This window comes from Cicer arietinum, chromosome 5, assembly GCF_000331145.2.
Source record: "Cicer arietinum cultivar CDC Frontier isolate Library 1 chromosome 5, Cicar.CDCFrontier_v2.0, whole genome shotgun sequence".
In the NCBI taxonomy this organism is placed as follows: Eukaryota; Viridiplantae; Streptophyta; class Magnoliopsida; order Fabales; family Fabaceae; genus Cicer; species Cicer arietinum.
Window position 1 is genome coordinate 25,523,996 of NC_021164.2, and position 5,862 is coordinate 25,529,857.

The window sequence follows — 5,862 nt, forward strand, 5'->3', positions numbered from 1 at the left end:
GTTGTAAACGCCCTGTAATAGGCTTTCATTACAAATAATTTACAACGCTTTTTGTCCATAAGCATTGTAAAATGCTCATATAGCGCTTGTTGTAAAAGTGTTGTAATAGGGTCTTTTATAGCGCTTGTTGTAAAAGCGTTGTAATAAGGTTAGGTCTTTTAGCGCATTTATATAGTCTTGTAAAGCACTTGTAGTAAAAGTGTTGTAATAAGGTTAGGTCTTTTAGATCTTTTAAAGCGCTTTTTGTAAAAGCGCTGTAATATGGTCTTTAAGTAAACTAATGATAAGAAACCTCTTCAGTTTCTTCTTCATTGCGTATTCTCCCTACGAATTTGACAATGTGAAACCTCTCATTTTCATCTTCATTACATACTCTTCATCTTCGTTACTCTAAATCTTTGTTTCTCTCTTCACTACTCATGATCTTCATTACGTACTATCCCTCTTCACTACGAACCCTCGTCACTACGAACCCTCTTCACTACTACGACCCCTCTTCACTACTGTGAACCCTTTTCCCTGCGAACCCTCTAGATGAACCCTTTCCATACATAATTTTGCGTCCTCTTTTTGTTGTTCTTACTTAAATGAAGTCGTCCCTAAACTCAAAGATTGTTGTTGTCAGGTATTGTATTTATTTTTTTGTTTTTGTCACTAAACTGCATGTTGAACCTATACTGCTACTTAGACTAATACATGTTGAACTTGTTGAAATTATACTAAACTTATAATTATAATGTGTTAAATGTGTAGATAAATGGATCCCAATAATGATTTAGTTCGTCAAAATGATGAAGTTGTCAATACTAAGAGTTATGAAAACGAAGTTAAACGCGGGGCAACTATTTTGCAAAAGATCATCAAAGCAAGTAGTAATGGAATTAAATTTGAGGTATACTATACTTTGTTTAGAATTTATTTTTCATGTTTTTTGAAAGCATGCACTTACTCTATGAGTTTATTAGGTGGGATGGAATCAAAGTGGTCAACCAATTGAGCCCAACAGTTCAATGATGGTAAGTTACATTGATGCGGTTGTTCGTCAAAATATCCCAATAACAATTGATGATTGGAGAGATAAAACTTTGAAGGATGCTAAAGATATATTGTGGAATGATATACAAATAACTTTTTTACTCCACTTTTTTCTTACTTAGATTTTTTTCCATTGAAATACTTTTACTCATAATCTATCTTTTATTTGGTTTGTAGTCAGCTTTTAACGTTGATAAGGTGCGAAAAAATTATGTGCTTAAAGTTGCCGGAAAAATACACAGAGGCTTTAGATCTCATTTGTCAAACTGCTACTTAAGAGATCATGATGAAAATTTTAATGTTGAAGCTCCAAAAATATACAAACACTACATATCAAATGAAGAATAGAGCTTTTTTGTAGCTAAACGTGCAGACCCTGCTTTTGTGGTAATATTAATTTATTAGCATTTGTGTTTTATTCATATTCATAGCGTAATTTTTTACACGATCATAATTATTTTTTTATATAGAGTATAAGTATGGAAAATCGGGAGAGTGCCAAAAATCCAATGCATCCATACAAAAAACCGCGAATGGGGGTATGCACGTTTAGAGCAAAAAATTGTAAGTAAACATCACTTTTTATATGATTAACGTGGTAGATTATAAAATATAGTATCTAACTAATATTTTGTTTATGTCTTAACGAATAGCTTCAAGAGACGAAATCCGACCAACCATTGGGTCGTCATATTTTGTGGAAGGAGGATGACTAAAGATGGAATAGTTGATAATGAAAATGTTCAACAAGTGATAACACAATTTGTAAGTATATTATCACTTTAATATTTTTTAATATTGTATTTTAAAAATTATATTGAACTTATATTTTTAATCATACATGTATTTTAGGAGAATCTAGAACAATGCTCTAAAAATCCTGAGGAGAATACACAAGTTAGTTGCAGGGACATATTTGGTAAGGTATTTAATGTTCCTGAATATTCTAGTCTTGTGAGGGGTAAATAATTTGGCGTAACCCCAAAAAGCTATTTTTCACATGAGAAACGCACAAATCTATCTATTGAGGAAGTACTAGAGAAGTTGAAAATCCTAATAGAGAAAGTTGCATTTTTGGTGAAAACGAATAAGGAAAAGCAACTTCCGGATTGTTAACGTGAAATACAACTAGATAGTGAAAATGGTAGTTGCAACGTTGGTCGTAAAAGTCGTCCGGAGGTAATTAATTACTTAATGAAATAAGAAATTCATTCAACCTAATTGTTTCACATACTTATGTATTAACCATTGATTTATGGTGTCTCATCATGCGTGCTATATTTACCCTCCCCTACTCATCGCATGGTTGAAAAAGGAACATTGTTCAATACCTTAGGAGAAGTATTACATCACACTCCTATCCATGTCGGCCATGTTAAAGTGTCATCTGTAATTGCTTTTGAACCACCATTGCCTATCCCAGACAACGATGGAGATATGAAGTTTTTGGGATAAGCAATAGGTAGTTACGTGGCATGGCCTAAACATCTTGTTGGCATAGATACGGTATGTTTAATATCTATATATGTTTAATTGTATGATTATGATTGATTATGTTTAATTGCTGATTTTTCCGCTGTTAACGTTAATTTGACATTTATTTAGATTATTACAAAGTCTAAAGGTGATAAGAAGATTCCTCATAACGAATCAGTCACTTCACCAGAAAAGGTTTGACGTATACATCAATTGAACATGAAATGATTTAGCTTACTATAATAACTAACAAATTGATCAATCTCATTTTTTTAGATTCAAGCAAAACCTGCCGCACCACAAATCTGTCAAAAATCAGCCGCACTACAAATGCAGATTCGTGGTAAAAATAAATCTTGCAAAATTCAAAAACTGGAGTGGGGAAAATCAGTTGTTGCTCCTAAAATAAGTCATCCCACCTTTCTCGATTTGGGTCGTGTCTTGACATACAAGCAAAAATGAACATGGACAACAATGATCACGAATCATACACATGGAGAAAGCTATTTTCAGAGATGAGTATGACGAATTACTTGATAAAGAACACATTTATGAACTTCTCAATCATAAGGAGGTGAGTGCTACTGTCATTAGCATATACATTAGGTAATTGCATCACTGCCCATAAGCTAATTTGTTGGTAAATAATTTTAATTGCATCACTGCTACATTTATTGGTAATTAATATAATTTGATATTTTCATTGAAGGTTTTTGTATGAAAAGTTGGTGTGCATGCGTAAATTGTCAGATAAATTTTCATTCTTATCTCCACATAACATGTCCATGTTTAAACTCGATTCAGTTAATGTCAAAAAATATGCCATTGATATACTTCTTGAAAATAAAGAGAAGGATAAATTGTTTGTTGCGCCATATAGTTCAGGGTAATTATATATTATTTATCTATATCTTATTTAATTTATGATACTTTATCAGTTGTGTAAACAAAGTTGTCAGCCAAATTTTTGTTGTTGTAAGCAACATTGGGTGTTGTATGCCATCAATGCCACATCTGAAATTATATACTATTTAGATCCACTGCACGGTTATTATAATAATCACTCATATATAAAGAATATCTTCGACAAGAAAGTAATATTCATTTATTTCTTACATATATAAATAATGTGTTTGATAATTGAATAATAATCACATTTATTTTCATAGTGCTTTACAAATTTTCCGCGCTCAACGAGGTGCTTCAGTGTCGAAGCATAAGTCAAACAACATCACTTGAATTCCAATAAAGGTTTGACATTGTTATTATAGAACTTAATTATATGCCTTTAAAATTTCAATTACAACTAATGCATGAATATTTATTTTATAGTGTCCTCGTCAAACTAACAATATAGATTGCAAATACTATATATTGCGATTCATGAAGGAGATTATTGATATGAATCAAAATATAATTCTAGAAATGTTACGTTATTTTCATATATATATATATATATATATATTTGATTCTAACTTATTTGTGTTCAAATATTATATTGCATAGTACTTTGACAACTCCAATTTAACATACTCTGAAAGTGATCTAACTGAAATAAAGGAAAGACTGATGTCAGTATGTGATCGAACTAAAAGTTATATAATTGCTGGGAAATTGGCAGGCTGCAAATTGCTGGAAATTGATGATCATTATTTTAATTACTGTACATATTGTTGTTGTGCATATATAATTGATATTATGGATATGTAATTGCTATGAATATGATATTGTTGTTATGAATATGTATTGAATATAGTACTTATGTAACTGAATTTGTTGTGAATATGTTTTGAATTAGAAAATTGCAAGTTAGTATGTTTCAATATATGATTTTGGAAAAAAAAAATTGAAAGACCACGCTTCTTTAAAAAATGCCATTAAAACCTGTTTAAAAATTTCAAACCAGCGCTTTTTTAAAAATGCCATTAAAAAATTCCAATCAGATTTACAACGATTTTAATAAAAAGCGCTGTAAAATTAGTATAAAAATGAACCTACTACAACATTTTTTTTGAGAAAGCACTGTAAAACGAGTATAAGAATGCATCTATTATAGCGCTTTTGAGAAATAAACAGCGCTGTAAAACGTGTACAACAAACAACGCTTGTTAGAATAGTTTTACAACGCTTTTCACAAAAAGCGTTGTAAAACTATTCTAACAAGCGTGCTCTATATGCATATATTACAGTGCTTTTCTAGAAAAGCGTTGTAAATAGAGAAGTGTCAAGCGCTATATATTACATTGCTTTTTATTTTAAATGGGGCAAGGCAGACTATCAACCACGAAGTCCCTAGGATAAAACAATCCAGATTCATTGTATCGGAGTTCCACTGCACCGTATAAAACATACTAGAATTACACCCTCAATTAGGGGTGGGAATAGTGTTGAGACAAACTCTATATTTAAAGTTTTGATGAAAATAAACAAAGGTTAATTAAGAAAATTAATTATGATTCTAAAATGTTATGTTAATTTAACATGTGTTTTTGAGTGGATTTAATTAAGAACATAATCAAGCAAATCAAGAAAAGACAGCAACAAGATCATTCTGCATCATAATAGAGAATGATCTCCAGCTTCAACAACTGTCAATCACATCATATTGGTCAAACTTTTTCTATCTCTTTGACAAAGAGTCTGCCCTGGAAATTATTTATATCTAATCAGTACATGGCAAGGAACAAGTAGGATTCATCCAAACTCAAAAAGTCTATTTGGTCTCAAAGATCAAAGGACTCAAAGACAAACAAAAGTCATGACAGTTTGCAAACTCCAAAAATCAAATGTCAAGAAAGTTTGATCAATCTTGACATATGACAAGACAATTACAAAGGAAATCCAGAACGTTTAAAACGGGAACTCTAGAATGATTATTGAAGCTCAAGAAAGTTCAAACTGACAAACCAAGAACGTTAATCATTCTCCGTTTTCTGCACAATGACAACAACTCTGTTTGTTCTCTGATTTGATCTGTAATTCATCTCCAACATTCTCAAGCTACACTCAAGACTCTAAGACAAATAATGTACCATCCAAGATCAATAAAGAAACGTCAAGAGTATTTTCTAAAAGGGACATAATTGCTTTAAATGCTAAACCATTAAAGTCAAAAAAGCTATTTCAAAGAAGGATTATTTTTATTCTGAAATAATGTTTCAGTCAAAAAGCAGAGTCTCTCCAACAGCTCTTGTACTTTCATTCAGTGCCTCTACAACCTATAAATAGAAGGCCAATATCCCGATTCAAGGCAATAAATTCAAGTGCTTCGAAATCCATAAATCAATCACATACATACTTGAAATTCTGCAAAACAAAGGCAATCATACTTTCTGATTTCTGCGAAATAGT